At 38.5% G+C, this 17,139-nt stretch overlaps 1 protein-coding gene across 1 annotated transcript in view; it reads left to right on the top strand.

Moving 5' to 3' along the window:
* MRPL1 (mitochondrial ribosomal protein L1) overlaps positions 1–16,659 on the top strand; it is a 134,591-nt gene extending 117,932 nt beyond the window's left edge. Inside the window, exon 11 of the mRNA XM_057546839.1 lies at positions 16,640–16,659. The gene's annotated coding sequence lies outside the window, so the exon portion shown is untranslated. The remainder of the gene's footprint in view (positions 1–16,639) is intronic.
* Positions 16,660–17,139: the final 480 nt, after the last annotated feature.

The raw sequence follows: 17,139 nt of genomic DNA, 5'->3' as shown, positions 1-17,139 counted from the left end.
TTCCTTAGGAAATAATAAGACTCCTAAATATATATGCAGCTAGCTTCTAAATGTAGAAGCAAAAACTATCAGAACTAAAAGGAGAAATAGACAAACCAACAATCTTATTTAATCTACAGTAATATTTGGTGATTTTAACACCTCACTCTTAGTAATTGATAGGATGTGACCAAAAAAATTCAGTAAGGATATGGAATATTTGCACAACACTATTAACCAATTTGACCTTATTAACATGTGTAAATTATTTTACCCAATAACTGTGGAACATACATTCTTTCAAAGTGCATATAGAATATTCACCAAAATAAACAACGTGTTGAGCCATGAAACAAGCTTCAATAAATTTCAAAGGATTGATATTATACAATGTATGTTTGCTGACCACATATAATTAGATTAAAAATGAATAACAAAAGATAATCTAGAATACTACCAAATGTTGCTAAATTGAATGACACATTTCTAAATAATCCATGGGCCAAAGAAGAAATCACATTAGAAATAGAAAATATTAAGACTTCCCTCCCTGGTGGCACAGTGGTTAAGAATCCGCCTGCCAATGCAGGGGACACGGGTTCGATCCCTGGTCCGGGAAGATCCCACATTCCTTGGAGCCCCTAAGCCCGTGCGCCACAACAGAGCCTGCGCTCTAGAGCCCGTGAGCCGCAACTACTGAGCCCACGTGCTACAACTACTGAAGCCCGTGTTCCTAGAGCCCGTGCTCCAGCAAGAGAAGCCACCACAAGGAGAAGCCCATGCACCTCAACGAAGAGTAGCCCCCGCTCACTGCAACTAGAGAAAGCCCACACGCAGCAACGAAGACCCAACGCAGCCATAAATAAATAAAGAAATAAAGAAATAAATAAAAAGAAAATATTTTGTTATAACAAATTGTGCAGTAAAGCTTAGATGGCATGGACAATCCCTTGAAGGTACGAATACCAGTACTGGCACAAGAAGAAACCAAAAATCTGGGCAGTCCTATATTTGTTAAAGAAGTTGAATCCATATTTAAAAACACTTCAGGCTGGTGAATTTTAGTTTTCCAAAGGATTTGTACTCGTTTACACTCCTACTAGCAGTCTGTGATATTCCATTTGTTCCACGTCCTCTCCAACATTTGGTGCTGTCAATCTTTTCAATTTTAACCATTCTGATGGCTGAATAATTGTATCACAATGTGATTTCAATTTGCATTTCTATCATGACTAAAAAAGTCAACTTCTTTTCATGTTATTTGGGTATTTGGATGTTCTATTTTGTGAAGAACTTAAGTCTCTTGACCATGTTTCTGTTGTGTTGTCTACCTTTTAAAATAGATTTTAGGAGGTTTTAAAAAATTCTGGATATGAGTCCTTTGTCAGGTGTTATGTTTTGTGAATATCATCTCCCACTTTGTGGGCACAATATATTTTTGCATAAAGTATCATTTTATAACCACATGTATATCTACTACATTCTCTCAAAATCTAATATTCAAAAGAATCTAACGTGTTAAGTATATTGCAAACATAAGAAACGTATCATTTATTTTCTTCGTCCAGTTTTGTGACCTTTCCCAAAGAAAATGGCATGTCCCCTGTGTGAAACAACATGCTCACAGGGAGGGAAGAAAAGCTTTTCCTGAACAATTCCTCTCCACACCAAAACTGCAGGCTACTTGTTTAAATGAGCTGCTATTTGTTCTGCTGTTGCTGCTAAAATTTCTATAAAGTCTGCACATCTTTTCTTTGGGAAGAAAGCCTTATATTGCATGTTTCATTGGATCCAAAGCACTTCTACATTTGTAGGCTTTCTCAGCATGGGAAAGGAAGAGAGCTGAATTTAAGTCAATTTTCTTGATTCCCATTCCTTATATTGCTACTGACAAAACAGCTTAGATCTGAGATGACTTGCTGAACTTCTCTGTTTGTTCCCTCATTGGTGAAAACATGGTATATAAAACCCCAGATATCATAGGGAACTCTGTTCAATATTATGTAACAACCTAAATGGGAAAAGAATTTGAAAAAGAATAGATACATGTATATGTATAACTGAATCACTTTGCTGTACACCTGAAACTAACACAACATTGTTAATCACCTATATTCCAATATAAAATTAAAAGTTAAAAAAATAAAATAAAATAGCATAAAATGTAATACTTAGGTATAAATCTAACAAAGTATATGCAGTTTCTGTATGCTGAAAACTACAAATGTCTAAAAAAAAGAAATCAACGACCTAAATAAATGGAAAGTTTATATCATGTTTCTATCGCTCAATAAAGTGGAGATACAAATATCTCTAAACTGATCTGGATTCAATGCATTTCCAGTCAAATCCCAGAAGACATTTTCTTTTGAAATTAATAAGCTGATTCTAAAGTCCTCTGAAGACACAAAGGAACTAGAAAGCCAAAATAATTTTGAAAGAGAAGAACACATTTAGAAGACTCACACTACCTGATTTCAAGACTTGTGATATTAGTGAAAGGGCAGACATAAAGATTAATAGAATACAATAAATACCAAGATCTGGACAAGTAGTCCATGAAAAATATCAGTGCTAGGAAATTTGTTATCTCTAGCGTGTATTAAGAAAACACAGAAGACTGCCAACACTTAAACATGTTTGCTATTATTATGAGATAATCTGCTGTTTAGAAATGATATGCCTTATAACAGAATACACTGGAGCTCACCAGAAGCCTGAATACGTGATGCTGACTTTGCACATTTATGCAAAAGTAGCATTTGCCAAATAACTATCATGTTGATGCATGTCATTTATTAGTGACTGCTTGTCTGGGTTTTATACATCTGCTTTGATAATTTCAACACAGTTTTTTGTTATTTTGTTCATTTTGGCCTTTAGCAAATAAATTTATTTAATTTCTTTAGTTTGTTATATTTAGGTTCTGTTTTAGAGGGGTTTTTTGAATGCTTCTAGTAGCAGTTATTCTGAGATTATGTTTTTGCTCTTTATTTTAACCTGAGTGTTCACAGTGCTGTACATGTTCCATCAACATATTACACTTGTAAAGAATGTTCTGTGATCAAAGAAATTTAGGAATTCTGAAGTAGATAGATACTATAATTCATCCCAATTGTAAAAAAATTATCTTTCCTTGATTGGAACTAAGATGCTATATGGAGATGCTCCTTTTCAATTTGCTTCCAATAACTTTTTCTGAAATCTCTGAAAAGCTGAATAATGCATGATATGTATATGTCAAATTGCTTTTAACTTTGCTTTTTTCTAATATCTTTATTGTGTCCAAATGAGACTCACTTGGTATCACTCTGCTTTAAAAATGGCAGTTCACTGTATATGGAAAGGAAGTGATATCCAGAAAAACTCTGGGCATTGCTGGCTTTAAAACAGTGGGAGAGTTGGGGATGGAATAGGGAACTTGATTGCAAATCAAAATTCTCCTATATTCTGTTCCATTCTCTCAAAAATTTAGCCACTGTCCAATGTAAAATACTTACTCTTTCAAATTTTTGGGTTGAGTTCTGCTTTCTTTAAAAAGGAAAATACCAGATAACAAAGCATTACATTAATAACCAGATGATCTTCACTGCTGATTTTGTGTGACCTCCCTCATTCTGCTTCTTCTCCCCATATCTATACCTAGAATCTCAGAATCAAATATCTTATTCCTATTTTGGTAGAGTTTATGAAACAGGTGGTGGACAAAGTTTAAGTTCCTGGGTCAAAAAGAAAAGATTTATAAAATTCAGAATGTTTTGTCTCCCCCTGCCCTTAGTGCTATATTGTAGTGCATACATTTCTTATCAAGATTTCTAAGCTCTCTTTGACTGTCTTAATTAATTAACCAGGACTGTGTATGCTAACGTGCATTTGTTGGTATAAGGAAATCACTGTTCTGTTTAACTATTTTGAAACACAGGTTATCTTTTAAGAGTTTATCAAAAACAAACAAAAAAAGCAGAGGCACAGACGTCTTTAAAGTTTTGTTTCTGTAAATAAAGAAAATTTATATTGCTGGTTAAGAAAAAGGTTTCTTAAATGTTCATTCAAAACATATTTTTGTACGCATGCAATGGGCATTACTAGAATCACCATGCCTAGTTCCATCATTACATTCTTATCTGTTTGAGATATTGGCTAATTCCCTTCTTCCTGCCACTCTTGGTTTCTGCGCTCTGTGAATTGCTTCTGACAGAATCTCGTTTTTTACTTATCCACTGACCAGCCTGGTCAGGGCAAGTCACTCATCCCTCATCGTATCAAACTCCTCATCTGTAAAATAGGGACAAAGCTTGGTATTATGTTTGTAAGGTGATCTTCTGAAGAGGAACTGCTTATCCTGTATCATTTAGTGTTTTGCTGCTAAGCAGCAGGGCGCTGACTGTGAACAGTCTGTGAGAAAGGACACTGATGTGAGAGGTTTTGTTGTAAGTGCACTACCATGAGGAAAGAGTAAACTGTTGAGGTTTCTGTTAAGGTAACCTTGATCAGACTGCCACCAAAACAACTGAGGTAGAATTCAGTTCATCCTCATTTGGTCTATAAATTCTTTTCTATTCCATTCTGCTAATGTGTTTCACGGTTTTAAAATAGCTTCTAGTTATTTCACTATTAGAGGATTCTATATTGTCGTTGTGAGCTATGTGTTAAGTCCAGTGAATGGTATCATTTCTACATGTTGCATTTCGATGTATAAGCTCTTCACAGCACATATTGTGCTGTGTAATAAAGCACATGATCCTATGCATCCAGTGGGACAACATGAATCTTGGTGGCATTGATATACTTCATGGTGGGAGCATGGCTGCTTTCATGATCAAGAAGTTTTCTTCTGCATTATTTATATTTTTGCGGATTTGTATGACCCCAAAACTAAGTCCTTTAGTCCCAGAAAATGTCTTGGCTCATATTTCTTTATTTAAAACAATATTTTTACTCAGAGGTTACATTTTTTAAAATAAATTTCAAAAGATATACTTCTAGTCAGACTATACTCAAAATTTTTGTAGTGGTTTGTACTGGTTCATAAACTCTTTCTGAGATAGTCTTAGGTGAAGTAGATGTATAAGGATAAGCCAATTATTTGAGAATTGATTCTCTAAGCTTGCCCTATGTATGTATCTATCTATCTATCTTCTATTCCCAGGCATAAATATATAAGTTCTTGTTATAACATTAGCTAAAATCACTATCAAAGAAGATCAAGGAAGAAGAATTAAAACTTCATGGGTTCCTTTTTTATTTATACTTCTGTTTTCAAGGGTCATTATACATTTATACAACTTAAAAATAGTTATTTTAGTTGAGGCCCTCATTTTTTTAAACTGCATGAGTTTTCGTTTTGAATTTCACATCAAATATTCTGGAATACCACACATTTTAGGTGCCCATATCTTTATTAATAAATATATTCTATATCTTTTTTTCTCTACTTGATCTAAGAGAGGTATGTTGAAGTCATCCATTATGATGTTGTTTGTGTTAATTACTCTTTTTATTGTCCACCTTTTTTGCTTTATACATTTTTTATATGAATTTATTTATTTATTTATATTTATTTTTTGGCTGTGTTGGGTCTTCGTTTCTGTGCGAGGGCTTTCTCTAGTTGCAGCAAGCGGGGGCCACTCTTCATCGCGGTGCGCGGGCCTCTCACTGTCGTGGCCTCTCTTGTTGCGGAGCACAGTCTCCAGACCCGCAGGCTCAGTGGTTGTGGCTCACGGGCTTAGTCGCTCCGTGGCATGTGGGATCTTCCCAGACCAGGGCTCGAACCCGTGTCCCCTGCATTGTAAGGCAGATTCTTAACCACTGCGCCACCAGGGAAGCCCTTCCTTTAGAAATCTATGGAAATTATTAAGTCTTTTTGCATCCCATGAAGAAGATGAAAAGTATAAATCCATCTGAATCTTGATCTTTTAGGACTATTTTTTTAAAATAATTTTATTTCTGGAGCTGAGAAATCTTACCTGAATGATTGTAAGTGTTTCCTTTTTCACTATTACTGCTTGGGACTAAAACTAAAGATTCTGCTGTTCGTTGGCTCAAAATTTTTATTTTTATTATTATTTTTATTGTTATTTAAGAAACTGTTTAAAAATAATTTTTAAATAATTCAAGTTATACATGAATACATACTTACTGTGCTCAGTTGTAGTAATACACAGAATAAAAGCTTAGAGTTCCCCCATAGTCCCTTTAATTTCCCCATGGTCATATGGAGCTATAAATCTAGCCAGCATATACCTGTAGGAGCTGCTACTCTGAGCCTGTATCTTAGGGTGCTTGATCAAGGGGCAGAGACATAAGATTGTATAGTGGAGAGTTTATTGATTTGAGAGCATGCACCTGAGATAAAGGATTTAATGCCCTGGCAAAGTCCCCAGGAGATGGTATGGACTTGCTATTGGGATGGCTTCTAGAAGCATAGAAAAAGTGATGGTTCATAAATTATATGAACTTGAAATGCCAGAATTTCTGTGTGAGACAATGGAGGAAGGGATCGAAAGGCTCAAGAAACTGGGCACGCTGAAGTGGGTATACTACATGAAGCCAGAATACCCACGAGAGCATCATGTTCCAGAGGTGCACCTAGAGGACATACCACCCACCAAGGCCATAGAGAAGGTGCTGGTGTGAGGGTACTACAAACATCACTAAAAATGATCAGCTTGTCCTTTGTATTTCAGAACTAATGGGAGGGGAGACTACTATAGAACTAGGCTAAGAACCCAAAACAATAGAGGCCAGGTGGCAGCACTTAACTGCTCAAAACCGGGTGGATGCAATTATTGTAATGAGCCACAGGGGTGGAATGATGGCCAAGGGGATCTGACCTGAAGAGAGTTTTGTAGATGGATAATCGAACAAGTGACCCTAGGGGCAAAATAGATGAAAGCCAAAATATGTACTACTCAGTGAGTACCATCATAACAAATCAAGGATAAATGATCAGAAGACTGAGAGCAATTGCCTCAATAAAAAGCCATGATACTTCGCTCGAATGCAGATCTGAACCAGTTTTTAGACCTGGAGCACACTGACTGAAGAGGAGGCTGGATCCACAGGAAGAAAGCCCCTGCAACACGATGGCAATTATCACAGTAATAATTCTCCCAGCCCTTCTCCAAAGGGATGTTGCCATTTACTCAAGTAACTGCACTCTTGGAAAAGAAGAGTTGTTGTGTGAATAGTAATAGTCCCTGCAAAGATGTCCAGGTCCTAATCCCTGGAACCTGTGACTGTTATGCTATATGTCAGGGAGAATTAAAGTTGCAGGTGGAATTAAGGCTGCTAATCAGTTTACTTTAAATATGGAAGAGAGAGAAGAGAGAGCGTGTCAGAGTTATGCAACATGAGAAAGACTTGACCAGCTATTACTGGCTTTAAAGATGAACAGGGGGCTTCCCTGGTGACGCAGTGGTTAAGATTCTGCTTGCCAAGGCAGGGGACACAGGTTGGAGCCCTGGTCCGGAAAGATCCCACATGCCGCGGAGCAACTAAGCCCATGCACCACAACTACTGAGCCTGCACTCTAGAGCCCGCATACCACAACTACTGAGCCTGTGCTCTAGAGCCCACGTGCCACAACTCCTGAAGCCCACGTGCCTGGAGCCCGTGCTCCACAACAAGAGAAGCCACCGCAATGAGAAGCCCGTGCACCGCAACGAAGAGTAGCCCCCGCTCATCACAACTAGAGAAAGACTGCGCGCAGGAACAAAGACCCAACGCAGCTAAAACTAAAATAAGTAAATAAATAAGTTTATTTAAAAAAAAAAAAAGGTGAATGGGGACCACATACCAGGGGAATATGGGCAGACTTTAGAAGCTGGAAAAGGCAAGTCAATGGAATCCAGAAGGAACACTAACCTTGATTTAGCCCAGTGAGACCCATTTTAGACTTTGACCCCCAGAACTATAAGATAGTAAATTTTTGTTATTTAAGTGTGTGGAATTTGCTACAGAAGCAATAGGAAATGTACAAGCAATAGAGTACATACACTAATACTCATCCATTTAATTTACAAGTCTGACCTCTAAAGGAGCCAGATGAATCTTAGAGGATCCCATTAGGCTATGCAAACTCCCCCAAGTAGTAGCCCCATTTGCAGCTGCTGTGTAAAATGTAAATTTGGTAGCAGATTAACATGGCCTCAGGTACATGGAATGCGGCCCCTGAGTTGGCAAATGCATTCTTTTCTATTTTAATCAGACAAAAACACTCAACATGGAACAGGCAACAATATATATTTATAGTTTTTCCCAGGGCTATTTAAAATCTACTACCTTCTGTCATAAGATAGTCTATCATAATATAGTCTGAAGAGGTCTGGACCATGTGGCTATCCCCCAAAATAACACACTGATCCACTACATCAAACATTATTCCAATAGTGTCAGGGGACCAAAAGTGGCTAGCATACTGGAAGCCTTGGCAAGACACCTATGAACCTAATGGTGGAAGATAAACCCTACAAAGATTCAAAGGTCTATCACACTGGAAAATTTTTCAGCAGTTCAGTAGTCATGAGTGTGCCAGGATTTCCTTTCAAAATGAGAGACAAATGATCCATCTTGCAACTTCTATCATGAAAAAGGAAATACAATGCCTGGTAGGCCTTTTTGGATTTAGAAGGGAGCATATTCTGCATCTGGGAATACTGCTCCAACCCATATACTGAGCAACACAGAAGGCTGCCATCATTGAATGGGGTGCAGAGCAAGAAAGGGTTCTGCAGCAGGTCCCTGCTGCAATGTGCCTGCTGCTTGGCTCAAATGACCCAGCAGATTATATTATATTAGATGTATGAATGAATGATGCTGTGTGGGCAAACTACTGCGGTAGAATCAAGCTTCTGTAGCTAGATTATGCCCTCATGGCAGATAATTATATGCTTTTTGAAAAACAACTCCTGCTGTGCTACTGGACTCTGGTAGAGATGGAGCATCTGACCCAGAGATAACAAGTAACTATGCACTTGGAACTGGGTTCTATCAGATCCACTAAACTGTAAACCAGGGAGGTTCAGTAGCAATCCATTTTAAGAGGAAAGTTAAAATGGGATCAAGCATGAGCAGGGCTAAGGACATAAGCAAGCTGCATGAGCAGGAAGCCCAGATCCTCTGGCCATCTACTACTGTTGCATCCCTCAGCTCATCCCTGTGGACATTGGGGAGATCGCTTATAACCAGACAGCAGACATTTACAGATGGGGCAGCTCAGTATATGGGTACAAACTGAAAACGGGCTTCAGCTACACTGCAGCTTCACTCAGGAGAGGCGTTGAAAGACAGTGAGGACAGAATTTCAGGCAGTGCCTGATTATTCAGTTTGTGTGAGAGGAGAAGTAGCTCAAGGTTAGAATATATATAAATTCATGGGCAGTGGCAACAAAAGGATGTGGATAGATGCATGGGAGTGTCACAAAAATGTGAAGATCTTTGTGTCACATGTAAACACCCATCAGAGAACATCTATCATGGAAGAAGCATGGAAAAACCACATAGTCAAAATTACCTGGCTGTTTGATATTAGCTAGTCTTGGTCATTGGCCACTCCAGTGCTTGCACATGGAGACATGAATGGAGTAGTCATGGTGGGAGAGATGAAAGCTATGCATGGTTCCAGTGGCTTCCATTTACCAAGAATGAGTTGGCTACTGCTGCCACTCAATGTCCAAACTGCCAGCCAGAGAGACCAACACTGAGCCCCCAAAATGGCACTATTCTTCAAGGAGACCAGCCAGCCATTTGGCGGCAGGTTGACCACATTGAGCTCTTTCTATTCTAGAATTGCCAGAGATTTGTTCTAACAGGAAAAGCCAAGTGACCTGGGCATGGGCTTGCCTTTCATGCTCGTAAGCTTCAACCAGCATGACTAGATGAGGGCTCATGAAGCATTTGATTCATCAGGATAGGGTCCCAATAGGATAACATTACATCAGACCAGGGGACCCACTTGTCAGAAAAGAAGGTTTGGAAGTAGGTCCCAGTCCATGAGATTTATTGATTGCATCAGAGATAGCACCATGCACAAACTCCAGCCCAGTAGTGTTGGCGTGGGATATTGAAGGTGCAGTTTAAGCATCAGCTTGGAGGTGGTACTCTGTGAGGATGGAGCACCATCCTCTGTGACCCCAATCAAAAGAAATCATGGGTCTAAAAATAAAAAAGTGGAATCAGGAGTGATCTAATTTACCATCATTCTCTGACCTGCTGGGGGACCAAAAATCCCAGCCATTTCAGCCCAGCCTGGGATACCTCTGAACAGCTGTATATGCTCCAGAGCTTTCCATGGGGTTGGGTGAGACTAGGTTGACACTGCACTGCAGTTCAACTTTGCGTAATCCTGCTTCTTCCCCCTCTCTTATACAAGTACAGACCCTTAATAAATACGCTACTTGCCAAATCTGTATCAGCTTCTGCTTCCAGAGAACCCAGTCTTTGATAGCCCCCAATCCTACTTCCATCTCCAGCCTCAGGTACTAAGAAAATATAGTGAATATTTTTTTAGGTCTTTCTATATATGTAAACACATCGACATTTAAAATTTTTAAATTTTTCTTCACAGAAATGGGATCATAATGTACATGTGGTTTTCTATGACTAGATATCTTTTAAGCAGTTTTATTGAGGTATAATTTACATTTAGTAAAATTCATACTTTTTTTTTTAAATGTATGTCTGTATTATTTTAAATTTTTATTTATTTATTTTTGGCTGTGTTGGGTCTTCCTTTCTGTGCAAGGGCTTTCTCTAGTTGCGGCGAGCGGGGGCCACTCTTCATCGCGGTGCGCGGGCCTCTCACTGTCGCGGCCTCTCTTGTTGCGGAGCACAGGCTCCAGTCGCACAGGCTCAGTAGTTGTGGCTCACGGGCCCAGTCGCTCCACGGCATGTGGGATCCTCCCAGACCAGGGCTCGAACCCGTGTCCCCTGCATTGGCAGGCAGATTCTCAACCATTGCGCCACCAGGGAAACCCCACACTTTTAAAGTATATCTCAATGAGTTTTGACAGATGATTGAGATATAGGATATTTACATCACCCAAACAAATTCCTTCATGCTCCTTTGCAGTCAGTCCCTTTATCCCAGTCCTAGTTCCCAGTCTGATGTCTGTCCCTATAGATTTGCTTTTCCATAGTATCATTTAAATGGAATCATACAGTATGTAGCATTTTATGTCTGGACTCTTTCTTTTAACACAGTGATTTTGAGATTTACTCACATTGTTGGATGTATCAATAATTTATTCTTTTTTATTGTTGAGTAGTATTCCATTTATGAGTGTACCAGATTTGTGTACAGGTTTTGTGTAGACATGTTTTTATTCTCTTGGGAAACTAAGGAGTGGGATTGGTGGGTTATTCATTAAGAGTATATTTAATTTTAAAAGAAACTGAAACATTTCCAAAGGGGCAGAAACATTTTACATTCCCACAAGCAATACGTGTGAGGGGTCCAGTGAGCCTACATTCTCTTAAGCATTTGGTATTATCAGGCTTTAATTTTAGTCATTCTAGTAAGTGTGTAGTGGTATCTCATTGTGGTTTGTTTTGTATTTCCCTAATGAAAAATAATGTTGAGCATATTTTAATGTACTTATTTGACATCCTTATATCATTTTCAGTGAAGTGTTTATTCAAATCTTTTGCCCACTTTTTTACTGGAATGTCTATTTTTTACTATTGAGTTGTAAGATTTCTTTATATATTATGGATATCATTTATTAATCAGATATGTGTTTGCAAGCATTTTCTCCCAGTATGCCTTTTTATTTTCTTAAACAGTCTTTCCTGAAGCAGCAGTTTAAATTTGATGGTGTCAAATTTATCAATTAAAAAATGGTTTGTGTTTTTTGTGATCTATCTAAAAAATCCTTACTTAACCCAATGATACAAAAATTTCTCCCTATGGCTTCTCCTAGAAATTTTATAATAATAACTTTTAAGTTTATGTCTATAATTCATTTCAAGTTAATTTCTGCATAAAGTGTGAGATAGGATCTAGGCTCATTATTTTTGCCTATAGATGTCTAATTATTCTAGCATCATTTGCTAGAAAGACTATTCCTTCTCCTTCTTTGTAAAAAACCCCCGCAATTGACCATATATATAAAAGGTCTATTTCTGAACTCTTTATACTGTTCCAGTGATTTATACACCTGTCCTGATATAAATACTGTATTAGAGTTCTCCAGAGAAAAATAATCAACAAGATCTCTCTCTGTCTCTCTCTCTTGTCTCTCTGTCTCGGTCTCTGTCTCTCTGTCTCTCTTTCTATATATAATTTCCATATATATATATATATATATATATATATATATATATATATATATGGAAAGAGAGATATATAGATACAGATTTATTATAGGAATTGGCTCACACAGTTATGGGAGCCTACCATCTGCCATCTGTAAGCTGGAGAACAAGGAAATCTGGTGGTGTAATTCAGTCTTAGTCCAAAGGCCTGAGAACCAGAGCCAATGTCTGAGGGCTAGACAGGATGAAAGTCCTAGATCAAGCAAAGACAGCAAATTTGCTCTCCCTCTGCCTTTTTGTTCTATTCAGGACCTCAAGGGATTAGATTATGCCAACCTACATTAGTTAGGATTGACTCAGTCTACCAATTCATATGCCAATCTCTTCTGGAAACACTCTCACAGAAACACCCAGAAATAATATCTTACCAGCTTTCTGGGCATCCCTTAGCCCAGTCAAGTTGACATATAAAACTAACCACCACAAATACCGTATTATCTTGATTACTGTAGCTTTATTATATTGAGATTTATTCACATTGTTGGATATATCAATAGTTCATTCTTTTTTAAATTGAAACCAAGTGGTAGTGTGATTCCTTAAACTACGTTCTTTTTCAAAAATTTTTTTTCTCTTCTAGCTCCTTTATATTTTCACATAAATTTTAAGAACTTCTGCTTTCGGCATAGATGGACTAACAAGGACCTGAATTACCCTCATGCCTGAAATAGCTAGAAAACTGAATAAAATATATGAAACAACAGTTTTCAGACACTGGACATCAGGCAGTGCAGGATAGTGATAATTGAGATGAGAAGCAAAGGAGATGAGCTCCGTGATTGCCCATTTTACTGCCTAGAGAATGTTTCCAGGCCACAGCACAAAGAGGAGGGGACCCAGCAGAGCCTAACAGTCTTCCGGAGTTGAGGAGAAAAAGGTGAGAATCTTAGGAGGACAAAGCAGCTAGAGTTCCTAGGGCAGAGTACAAAGGGGGAGAGAACTGGCAGGAGAGTTCTGGAGAACTTCTGATCTGCTGTTTTAGTCCTTCCTCTGCTGGGTACTGATAATCTCATGTATATGAGGAAAGTACCTGAGGCTGGGGATAGAATTCTATCCCTCAGAAGCAGAGGGAACAACCCCTGGTGCTCACACAAGGCCAGAAATATATCATCTTCTCACTAGCCAGAGTGAAAGACCTTGCAATTCATAGGGCATTGGGCAGAGAATTCAGAAAGTTATTGGAACTAAATTAGACATTGGCTAAAGATTGTTTTGATCTCACCTCACAAAGTTTAAAAGCAAGCGTTGAAAGAATCAAATTGTTTCCAAGTAACTAAATTGTATTCAAACACAGGAATATCTAGCAACAAGGTAATATTCACAATGTTTAGCATCAAATAATAAAAGAAAGTACCAGATGTGCTAAGCTGAATAACAGCCCCCAAAGATATCTACAGCCTAATCCTGGGAACCTGTGAATGTTACCTTATATGGCAGCAGGGCCTTTGCAGATGTGATAAAGTTAAGGATTTAGAGACAGGGTGATTATTTTGGATTATCCAGGTGGGCTTTAAATGTAATCCCAAATTTCCTTAAAGGAGAGAAGGCAGAGGGAGATTTGATTACAGAGACAGAAGGCAATGCGATGGCTGAGGCAAGGTGCTACACAGCTGGCTTTGAAGATGGCTGAGGAGCCATGAGCCAAGGAATGCAAGGAATACAGCTCTAGATGCCAAAAAAGAAATGGAAACAGAGTCACCCTTTGAGCCTCCAGAGTGAGTGCGGCCCTGCAGACCTGATTTTGGCCCAGTGAAGTGGATTTCAGACTTCTGACCTCCAGAACTATAAGAGAAAAAGGATGTGTTACTGTAAGCCACCAGGAAGTGGTAATTTGTTACAGCAGCCATAGGAAACCAATACAGATTTTGGTCCCAGGAATGGAGTACTGCTGTAACAGATACCTGGAAATGTGGAAGTTGCCTTGGAGTTTAATGGATAGAGGCTGGAGGAATTTAGATAAGCATGATAGAAAAAGCATAGATTACTTTGAACAAACTACTGGTAGAAATATGGATGTTAAAGACTGCCATTGAAGGTTCAGAAGGAAGTGAGGAGCATGGTAGAGAAAGCCTATACTGTCTTAAAGAATACCCACATTTTCGTAAACCAACTATTGGTAAAAACATTAAATATTAAAGGCTCTGTTGGTGAAGGCTTAGAAGGGAATGAGGAACACGCTTTTGGGAACTGGAGGAAAGAGGATCTTTGTTTTATAGTGGCAGAAGTTTGGCTGAATTGTGTTCCACAGTTGTGTGGAAAACAATACGTGTAAGTAATGAACTTGGATATTAACTAAAAAGATTTCCAAGCAAAGCGTTGAAGGTGGAGCCTGGTTTCTTCTTGTTGATTATACTAAAATGAGAGAAGAAAGAGATAAATTAAAGGAAGAATTGTTAGGCAAAAAGAAACCAGGACCTGACGATTTAGAAAATTCTTAGCCTAACCAGATTGCAAAATAAAAAATACTAATATTTGGAGATTCACTGCCAGAAAAGTATGCTCTAAAGAGAAAGCCAAGGGTGTGTCTGGACAGCTTTTGCTGGTGCTTTGGAAGAATCAAACGATCAGTACATTCATTCACGAAGAGTGAATTTGAAGAGATTAAGCATATGACTCATGGATCTCCTTGGCCATCTCAGCAGAAGTCAGAAAAAGAGATGTAATTATCTCGGAAATATCTGTGGAGGAGCCTTTTGTTTAATGGCCTACATTCTCATGACATACATAGGAGACTGCCAAGGCTCTGAGAATGTTGTACCTGCAGAAAAACTGACAGCTTAGACGGACAAGAGACAGGATGAAATGAAAGAAGGCTGTTGGTCCCTGAGAACTCTACAGGCAAGAAACATGATAAAACTATGCATCTGCAAATATGTCCTACCCTTCAAGAAAAAAGAAGGATAACTTTAAGGGTAAGGCCTTGGGTCCAGAGGTCAGAGCTATGAGCTACAGAGGATTATTCCCAAGCTTTTAAACCTAATGAAGTATGACCAGTTGGACTTTGAAATTGCTTGGGACCAGTGACTCTTTTTCTCCTTCCATTTTCTCCCTTTTACAATGAGAATGTCTATAACTTATCCTATGCGTTTCCCACATCATACTGTGTGAGCATATATCTTAGTCCATTAGGGTTGCTATAGTAAAATTCCATAGATTGGGTGGCTTATAAACAACAGAAATTTATCACTCACAATCCTGGAGGCTGGGAATTTCAAGATCAAGATGCCAGCAGATTTCATGTCAGGTGAGAGCCTGCTTGCTGGTTAATACACAGCAATTTCTGGCTGTGTTCCCACATGGTAGAAGGGAAGAAGGGAGCTTTCTGGGGCCTCTTTTATAAGGTTATTAATCTCACTCACGAGAGCTCTACCCTCATGACCTAACTACCTCCCCAAAGCCGCATCTCCTAATACCTTCATCTTGGGAGTTAGGATTAACATATGAATTTTGGAGGACACAAACATTCAAACCATAGCAGCATATAAGTAGTCTTCTAGTTTCACAGGTTCACAGATGGAGGGGAATTTTGCCCTAGGATGGATTATATCCAGAATCCTACCCATATTTGACTTAGATGATGAGATTTGGGGCTTTCGAGCTGATGGTATATAGATAAGATTTTGCACCTGCAATGGGTTGAGACTTTTGGAGAAGTTGGGATGTCATGGAACAACATTTCCCCTGACTGAAGTAGCTAATTTTCCTTTGCCTAAGAATCTGAAATGGCCTCTGAGTTGGTTAGTTTGCAGCAGAATGCTAATCTCCTTTACGACTACCCCTACTACCACTCATTGCTGCTAGACCTATAGCCAGCCTCAGAACTCTTCACATCCCAGAAGGTGAGATAGAGTGACTCATGAGGAGCTACCATAAGCCCCAAAATAATTGCAATATACACCAGAGAAATATTTATGGAAATGGATCCTAAGGGTGCTAGATTTAGGATGCCCAGAAATCCTCAAATTCTGATTATTTTCCTTCCCCTATGTACAGTCTCCCTGCTAAATGACACCAAGTTTATTTGGAAGTCTAGAAGGAAGGTTTACCGTATACATTTTTGGAAGGTTAGCAAGGTCCTTCCTCAAGAGAACACCAGCCTTGCCTTCATTCAGGGGACTTTGAACCTGGGAATTGGTTGAGGAACCACAATTCTCTGTTGTAGTGGTTTAAGTCAGAGTTTTTAGACATTAAATCTAGAGCTCTTTCACTTATATACATCAAGAAAGACTTCAGTTCACTGTCTATCTATTTCAGTCCTAAGGACACTGTGATCAATTAGCCAACACGAAGGTTCTAAGCAGGTCTAAATATCCTTATGACTACACTGGCTCTGCTTTCATTACAGGAACCATAGCTGCCTTGTCTTTGAGGATGAAGTGGTGTCACTTGCTCCCTGCCATCCTAGCGTCCCATCCTCCTCATTGAATTCATAGATGACAGTTAGATGACAGCTTTTCTTATACTGGCTTGCAAAGAATAATCACCACAGAGCTCTTCAAGGATACCAGGGCTCACCTGATCAATGAACTTCTCTCTTTTTCTCTAAGTTGCAAGACTTGGCCATTTTATTAATTTTTCCAAAAAACTATATGATTTTGGTTTCATTGATATGTACTTAGTCTTTGTTTTATATTTAATTAATTTATATTTTTGTGTTTATTAATACATTTCTTGAATTTCTCTGGACTTAATACATCATTTTTTCTTGATTCTAGAGTTAAAATATTAGCTTTTATTGTTTTCAATCTTTCTTAGCTTTAATAAATTATTTTAAGCTGTAACTCTCCTTTAGTTCTTGCTTTGGATACCATATACCATATTAAACTGGATCACATAAACCTTGAT

The sequence above is a fragment of the Balaenoptera acutorostrata genome, chromosome 5, assembly GCF_949987535.1.
Source record: "Balaenoptera acutorostrata chromosome 5, mBalAcu1.1, whole genome shotgun sequence".
Lineage (NCBI taxonomy): Eukaryota > Metazoa > Chordata > Mammalia > Artiodactyla > Balaenopteridae > Balaenoptera > Balaenoptera acutorostrata.
The sequence above is the reverse complement of the archived record's forward strand: the minus strand, read 5'-3'. Positions and strand labels throughout refer to the sequence as shown.